Source organism: Sarcophilus harrisii, chromosome 5, assembly GCF_902635505.1.
Source record: "Sarcophilus harrisii chromosome 5, mSarHar1.11, whole genome shotgun sequence".
Taxonomy (NCBI): Eukaryota; Metazoa; Chordata; class Mammalia; order Dasyuromorphia; family Dasyuridae; genus Sarcophilus; species Sarcophilus harrisii.
Window position 1 is genome coordinate 284,577,829 of NC_045430.1, and position 8,937 is coordinate 284,586,765.

The following is an 8,937-nucleotide window of genomic DNA, read 5'->3' on the forward strand; positions in this document are numbered from 1 at the left end:
GTAAAATGGAGATAATAATATCATCTATCTTGCATGATTGTTGGGAGAACCAAATGAGACCATATGTGTAAAGTACTTTATAAATGTCTAATTAACTGTCTAATTATAAACATAACAATAACAACAATAATTATCATTATCATTATATTCCAATTGTTGGTGGCACAGGGGATTAGTGTGCTAGTGCTGTAGTCAACAAGATTCATCTTTCTGAGTTCAAATTTTGGTCTCAGACACTTACCAGTTGTGTAACCCTGGATAAATCACTTACCCTTTTGCCTCATTTTCCTCAACTGTAAAATGAGCTGGAATCACAGACCACTCCAGTAGCCTTGCCAAGAGAACTCCAGAAGGGATCATGAAGAGGTGGACACAGTTGGAAAATGACTGAACAATCTGATCCTTAGTGATATTCCCATTCAAATAATTTTATATTTGTTTAGCTATTTATGTGCTACACTGTCCTTTCCCCACCTCCCACATCTCTAGAGTGTTAGTTCCTTGAGGATCAGGGTTAGGTTTTTTATTTCTTTAATCCTCAGAACTTTCTGGGTGCCTTGTTCATATTAGCAGCTTAATAAATTCTTGTTTAATGGCCTTTACATGTAGTGCTTGGATGATGGTTGGAAGCTCTGTGAAAGCTGACTGTCTGATCTTTGAATTCCCAGCACATGCAGTGCCTAATGCAAGGCACTTACTTCATCGATGCTCATTTTATCCATCCAAGGGCCAATGGAACCTTCCCGTGCTCATTCTTCTTAGTCTCGATTTTGTAATTCTTTTGGGTCTCTGACTCCCCCGCCCCCCATTGCCAGACTAGTGGATGCTGATCTGGTGGAAGCCCAGTACCCCCACCGAGCATGTAGCCCTCCTTTCCTGAAGGGATCATCTCTTCTGAGTTAGGAAGGGCCATTTTGTCCACTTTCCTATTCTCTGGGTGTGTTCTGCCGGCTGGAATCCCCTCTCATGGAGGAGAACCAATGAGCCATTTCTAACTGGCCTCTTTACAGAAGGTTTCTTTAGTTCTCTCAGTGGGGACTCTCTGACTTCTGTGGGAGGAATTATGAACACTAATTTCCCCTCTCTCACCACGCCACAGTCTGCCAGGTTCCTTCCGTAGCCATGACAACCAGCATAGAGACCTTTTCATGTCCTTTCTAATTAAAAGAAAGTGATGCCGTCTTTTAGATACAAAGATGCCCCAGAACGGTGACATTCTCCTGGTGGGGTGAGGGGATTGCTTGGAGATTTTCATTCTCTTACCTTTTTTTTCCCCTTGTGAATGGTGGCACTCTCTAATGATGGCCTATCCCCACTAAGGAAAAGTCTAGTTCCTTAAAATTGGGCAGAGCTAACTGGTCCATTTGGGAACTGAGCGAGGACCATGCTCTGATTAGTTCTATGTTCTAACCAGCTCTGAAGAACACGAGGCAAACAGATTGAGTGAACCAGCTCATTTCTGGGATTAAAAGGCTTGTTAGCTGTCTACTCAACCATCAGACCTTCAGCATCCCACCAAATCTCCACTGCATGTATGGCTCCGCTGGGGTCAGTTGCTGGCTATTGGGATTAACACCTGGTGATTGTAGTGCTAAGTCTTAATTACTTTTCATTCTGGTTTAATAGCTCTCATTAGGAAACAGCCCTTTTCTTAGACATTCCAATTATTTGGCAGCTCCCACTACCCAGCACCGAGGATCCTGCAATTTCATTTTGTAATTAGTTATTATTTTCCTATATCTCCTTTTAAATGAATGAAGATTTACAACCCATTTCAGTCCTCTTTCCCCTTTCCTTTGGTGTGGTGATTTTCTTGATAACAAACTAGGACCAAGACAGCCTCCCTCACAAACACACCCAATAGAAATGATGCTGCCTGCATGGCCTTGTAATTGAACTTTCTGGATGCCTTACTTGGGTGGAATACAGGATTTGTATTTCTGTCTGCTTCTCCTTAAGGGCATGATTTCAGGCTCTTGGTGTCCTTGGAGCAGCAGGGAGGGAAGTCATATATAAAATGGAAGAGAACAGAAAGGCGAGTTTATGGGATTTGTATACTCTAATGTTAGCTACAGAAGTGAGAGGAAGAATAGCTGTCATTTACTAAGATATCTAGTCATTTATCTGGTTGTTAGTAGATAGGAGGTCCCCATGTCTGTTATTGTAGTTATCGGGACTACTCACATATATTATTCATATCCTGGTAACAGAACAAATTTCTTAACTTCTCTTTAAGAAGAGTTCCTGGTAGGTGAAAAGGATGAGGCAGGGAGATGATGAATAGAGGAAAAGAAAGAATAATGTATTAAAAAAAATCACTGATTCAGTCTTCATGGAATTAATCTATCTCTTCCCAAAGGGTAACCCAGTGGGCAGCCAAGTGTTGCAAAAAACAGAGTACTTGGAATCAGGAAGGCCTGAGTTCAAAATCTGACTCAGTCACTAGCTAGGTTAACTTGGGAAAGTTACTTAATATCTCTCACATTCAATTCTCTTATTTGTATAAATGGGAATAATAGTAGCACTTACCTTATAGAATTGTTGTGAGGATAAAAATGAGGTAATGTAAAGTGTTTCTTAGAATTTAAAGTGCTATTCAAATAGTTTTTTTTTTAATCTTCTCCCATAAAAAATCCTATCTGCTATCTCATGATGTAAAGATGACCTCATGTTATTGGATATCAACACAGAAAAAGTTCTACCAAAGTAGGAGGGTTTGGACTATAGTTCTGAACATCAAATGAGTCTATTATATCAGGAATAGTCTAGTTATGAAGAGAGGAGGCCTGTGACTAGGAGATTGGGGACCAGCCAAAGGGAGCTTTATTCATGAACCATGAATCAAAAAGTACAAAGATGGCCTGAGTCCTGCATTGTCCCCTTACACTTGCACCATGATGCTAACAGAGTGGCAGAAAGAAGGCAGAGGATGCTAAGGCCTCCCCAGTATCTGGACTATTTGCGAAAAAATTAATTTAACCAGGAGTATTTGGTTCTATCCAATGGCCACCCAATTGAGAAGTAAGAGATTGAACACTAACATTGATGGTCTCCACATGTCTCATGTCTCATCCTCAAATGAAACAAGAAGAGCTAAATAAGTAGCATCTAAATCAAAGAATGATTCTTTTGTGATCCCTGGAGAGCTCAAAGGGATTTCAGATGATCATTTCCTTGTGGGTCCATCGGCAATAGGAAATATGACTTTATTGGACATTTGGTCGTTTAATCTTGAAGAACCCTTGATGTGTTTAAGCAAAGAGACCACAATGAAGATATTGTAATGGGCAAGTCACAAACTCTTAACTTCTTCATTCTAAAATGGAATTGCTCACGGAATTGCTGGATAAATAAAAGATTAATCTATGTAAAGCATTTTGCAAACCTTAAATTATATAAATGATAAGAACAATTCTCATAGTTTCTAAAGTGCTAATGTCATGCAGAGAATAAGGCAGGAGGAAAATTTTATGTAGAATTTTAAAAAACAATTCAATATGTGCTTTCATTCTCGGTGGCATCTCTGGGAAAATAAGCACAGGAGATGAAGTGACAAAAATATTGTTAGTGAGTCTGGAAGAGATCAAAGTTTAATAGTGGGATGATAACCTTCTCACTTACACAACTTTCCCACTTCTTGTCAGGAAGAGCCTTTGAGGCTTGAATGTGGTAAGCTGAACTCCAAGTATTTTCCCAACAAATGAAGTTGATTATATCTGAAAAGAGAGAAAAGAAGAATCAATTTAGGAGTAATTTCCGAATCAGCTCTGTAGAGATATATGTAGAAGCTTGTTTACTTGAAAGAAACAAATAATTAAAAAAAGACACATTGAGAGGGTCAGCAGTAGCATGAGGGACCATTTGATCATAGATGCAGTCATGTCAAGAGAAGGGCTGAGCCTTACCTTCCCTCTGTAGAGGTTGGTAATAAAGACAGGGCATAGGGGAACTACTCTATAGGGACAAGATCCTTACTTGAGCGACTATCCTATTTCACTTGGAAAAGCCCATCTGCCTTATATTTCTGGTTCTCTGTGAAGTCAGATAATGAATTGATTAGAACTAAAGCCCAAGCCAATATCATTTAGAAGAATGGATAAAGATAATAAATTGATACTACATTTAGTGACCATCTCTCCAGTTTGGCCTGTTTGAGCCAGTTGTTGATTGAGAGCATTAAAGTCTAATAGAGTGGTTAGGGGAAAGGGAAGGACTGACCAAAGAGCTTGCTCCTTAGGGCCACTGACACTTGTTCTATGGGATTCATTCTCCACTTGACCATGGGAAAGCCTTGTTTCTGGTGTGCTTTCCATGTGAAGGAACAGAACTTCTGGGCTGTCTGCTGAGCCAGAACTGAGAGAGAAGAATGTCAAGGCTATACCTGGCCTTCCTTCTCTTCCTGGATATATTTTGGTAAACTCTAAATGGGGAAAGAGATCTGGGCTTTTCACTTTCACTGGGAGTCATATGAAGCCTTGAACACATTGATCGCATATTGGTCTGCTGTTTGTGAGAGGTGCCAGCAGAGGAAGCAATGGGCTCTTGGGCTGTTGTCATGTGGCTGATTAAAGTGGTTCTGATATTGTTTCTACCTCTGTTTTGTCTTTATTTTGGTTAAAGTTTCAATGAAGTAAATCTAGGCTTGATAGCAGGAAGTATTATTAATAATTAAAATTACAGAGTAAAATAGGCTGCTCAAGAAATGGAGAGTTCCTCCTCATGGAATAATTTCTCTTTTCCCTCTTTGTTCCATCAGTTGATTCTCATCAGATATGCGTTTTCAATGAGCATATCTCAAAAATATTATTCTTATACACATATACACAAATATATAAACAGATATGGATATATTTGCATATATATGTTTATATGTATACATGTATGTATGTAAATATATATGCATACACATTTCTCTGTGTGTATTTCAGTCTCTGTGTCTCTTCCTCTGTCAACAGCATCATACATTTATTTTAGATTTTGTAAGGAAACATAAATCCTAAGTGATTCAGATGTGCTAACTATGACCTCTTATGGAAGCTAAAATATCATGAATCCATTGGGGTGTTTACTGGCCTGGCTATTAATGAGAACATATTAACATGGAATATTTAATAGATTTCATCCTCATTCTAGAGACTATCTAGATCCCAGGGAAAAACTTTATATCATGGCTCCGTTGTGGGAAAAGAATTTTGCCTCTTTGGATCTCATTTGATAACATGAATACAGCTCATAGAACAACTAGTTTCCAAGGAGTTGGCAAAGTTCCCAGAAATAATATTTGGATTCTTGTCTCCAACCACAGTTATGATTGACATACTGAATTCCAAATTTAACCCCTTGTTTTCAGGAAAAAATAATATTCTGACATGAAGATCACACATTTGAATGGAACAGAGAACAATTTCAGAACTGGGTTTTAGACACAGCAAGACTCTATGGTTATTCAGTGGAGTTTATTGGAGTAGGGGTACCACCACCTGGAGTTGAAACCATTAGGTTCTATACTCAGATAGGGGTTTTGGTGGAAAATACATAAAACAATGATGAATCATTGCATGACAACAAAAATCTATTGAATGTGCTCATAGGATAGTTGGTACAGTGATATATCAAAGCCTGAAGGAAGGGAAGTGCTTTCAAAAGACACTATCCAATGAAGTTTTTTTCTTAATTTTTTTTTGAGGATGTAGTTGATAGTATTTTATTTTTTCCTCAATTACATGTCCAGAAAGCTTTTAGCTTTTATTTTTACAAGATTTTGATTTCCAAATTTTTCTCCCCACTTCCCTTCCCTCCCTTCTTTTGAAGATGGTAAGCAGTTTGATATAATTTATATAGGTGCTATCACGTAAAATATATTTCCATATTAGTCACAGTGTTAAAGAAGAACCAGATCAAAAGGGAAAAAACACAAAAAGAATGATGTAATTGAAAAAAATATGCTTTGATATGCACTCTGAATCCATCAGTTTTTTATCTGGTTATGGATAGCATTTTTCTTTGTGAGTCCTTTGTACTTGTCTTGAATCAGTGCGTTGTTGAGAAGAGCTGAGTCAGTCATAGTTGATCATCACACAGTTGCTAGTGTTGTGTATAATGTTTTCTTGGTTCTCCTCATTACACTTTGCATTAGTTTGTAAAAGTTATTCCAGGTTTTTTCCCTGAAATTTGTTGTTCATTTCCTATCGCATAATAGTATTCCATTACATTCATATGCCACAGCTTGTTCAACCATTCCCCAAGTGATGGATATCCTCTGAGTTTCCAACATTTTGCTACCATGAAAAGAACTATCACAAATATTTTTGCACATGTAGGCCCTTTTCTTCTTTTTTATGACCTCTTTGGACTACAGACTTAATAGAAGTATTTCTGAATTAAGCAGTGTGCCTGGTTGCCTTTGGGCGCAGTTCCAAATTGCTCTCCAAAATATTTATTTCAGTTCAAAACGACATCAACAATACATTAATGTCTCAATTTTCCCACATCCTTTGCAACATTTATCACTTTCATTTTTTGTCATATTGGCCAATCTGATAGTGGTGAGGTGGTATATCAAAGTTGTTTTAATTTGCATTTCTCTAATCAAAAGTGATTTAGAGCACTTCTTCATATACTTAGAGATAGCTTTGATTTCTTCATCTGAAAATTGCCTGTTCATATCCTTTAACCATTTATCAATTTGGGAATGGCTTGTATTCTTATAAACTCAATTCTCTATATATTTGATGAATGAGACAGGATACTATATCATTCAATGAAAATATATGTTTAGTATTGATATAGCTTTTAGTAGTTTCCTTCCTTAGCTCATTTATTTTTTTCTTTTCAAATCTGAAAAAATGGAGAGAGATCTACTAGGAGTCTCACGATGAAGAATGTCAGTGCTTGTTATAATATGTCTGAATCCTGAATGTAATGAGTCCAAAAATGATCCCTCTAAGGAGACCCCTCAACCATTCTCTATTGAATATGTCTTTTGCATATCTCTGAAAAGCATTTTCTCTTTCCCCAAAGTAAAATATATATATAGTGACCTTGAGACATGAAAAATACTCATTGATTATGAAGCAATACTAGATAGTGATGATTCTTCTGTTATGATAAATATTGTCAAGGAAGAGAATTATGAGTTGAGTGAAATTGTGGAGGATGATTATGATTAGAATACTACAATGGGGAGAAATATAATGGTCCTGTTTATCTTGGGGAAGACAGTGAAGATCATTGCTAAGTAATTGTTATTTTCACAAAATCAGAAAATTAATTTTTAATGAGCTACATTTTAGTGGAATACATATATATTATGTGTTTGTATATATGTATATGTATATACATAAGCGCATAAATATATGTTTCTATGTCAATTTCTATCTAATTAGCCAGATATCAAACCTTACACACACATACAGACACTCACAGATGCACACACATATTTATGTACGCTAGCCTCTCTTGTGATCGCCAGTCGAACATTAAAAACTTGGACATTTCTAACTAAATGTCCTGTGTACTTAGCTCATGATCAGTACGTTGGAAATGGAACTAATTAGCTCACCTTCCTCCAAAATAGCTCCCACCAAACTGCTTTTCCCTCCAATTTTATATTGCTGTTAAGGACCTCACCATCTTTCAAGTAATTCAGGTTCACAATCTCAACTCCTCACTCAACATTCACCCTACATAATCAATCAAGTACTCTCTATCTCCATCTCTCTTACAAACTCCGTCTTCTCTTCTCACAAAGCTACAACTCAGATGGAAACTAAACATTACTTCTGACTTGTGTGGTTGAAATAATTAAATTTTTTTTTAACTACTCTTATCATTCTCTCTATTGCCAAAGGGATTTTCCTAAAGAATAGGTCTATGTCACCCCCTCCCATTCAATGAACTCCTCTGGGTTCTTATTTCCTCTAGGATCACATATACAATTCGTTGACATCTAAAGCTTTGTCCATCCTTCCCTTTGAGTTCTTTTAGATTTTCCCCTTCGTGAACTCCATAATTCAGCTCTACCGGCCTATTTGTTGTTCCTCAGGACAACATAACTATCTCTGCTTTGTGTTCGCTATCTCTAAGACTGAGAATGCTCTTCCTCCTCATCTCCATCTTTTTGCTTCTCTGGCTTTCTTCAAAACAGCTCAAATCTCACTTTCTGCTGGCACCTTCCCACAATAATATTTTCCTCTGACTCATTACATCTGTAGTTTATGTGATCACGTGTATGTACAACATGCACATGTACAACATGTCTATACCTCTATTGGAATGTGTTTCTTTGATCAGTAGGATGATTTCAGAAAGGCCTGGAGAGACTTCCATGAACTGATGCTAACTGAAGTGAATAAAACCAAGAGAATGTTTTACATACAATAACAAGATTATGCAATGATCAATTCTGATAGATGTGGCTCTTTTCAACAATGAGGTGATTCAATCCAGTTCCAATGGCCTTGTGATGGAAAGAGCCATCTCATTTTTTCCCTTTTTGATCTGACTTCTTGGGAAGTATGATAATTGTGGAAATATGTATAGAAGAATTGCATGTGTTTAACATGAACTGCATTACTTGCTGTCTAGGGAAGGGGGTGAGATGAAAGGAGGAAGAAAAAATTGGAACAAAAGGTTTTGTAAGGATGAATATTAAAAACTATCTGTGCATATGTTTTGAATATATATATATATTTTTAAAAGAATGTGAATTTCTTGAAGAAAAAAGATAATGTTTCTCCCCATATTTTTTGTTTCATATTCCCAGACCTTGGCACAATGCCTGACACACAGTAGGCACTTAAATACTGTTTGATTGGTTGTTGTTATGCTCTCACAACAGCTTAATAGCCATTTAAAAGTATGCATTAGAAGAGACTTTTGTTCACATAATCACATTTAAATTAGATTGAAAGATTCTATAATTCTGTGAAACTATAG

The 8,937-nt window shown here is 37.0% G+C and overlaps 1 pseudogene; it reads left to right on the forward strand.

Moving 5' to 3' along the window:
- The first annotated feature begins 1,196 nt into the window (after positions 1 to 1,196).
- LOC105750764 lies at positions 1,197 to 7,169 on the forward strand (annotated as a pseudogene).
- Positions 7,170 to 8,937: the final 1,768 nt, after the last annotated feature.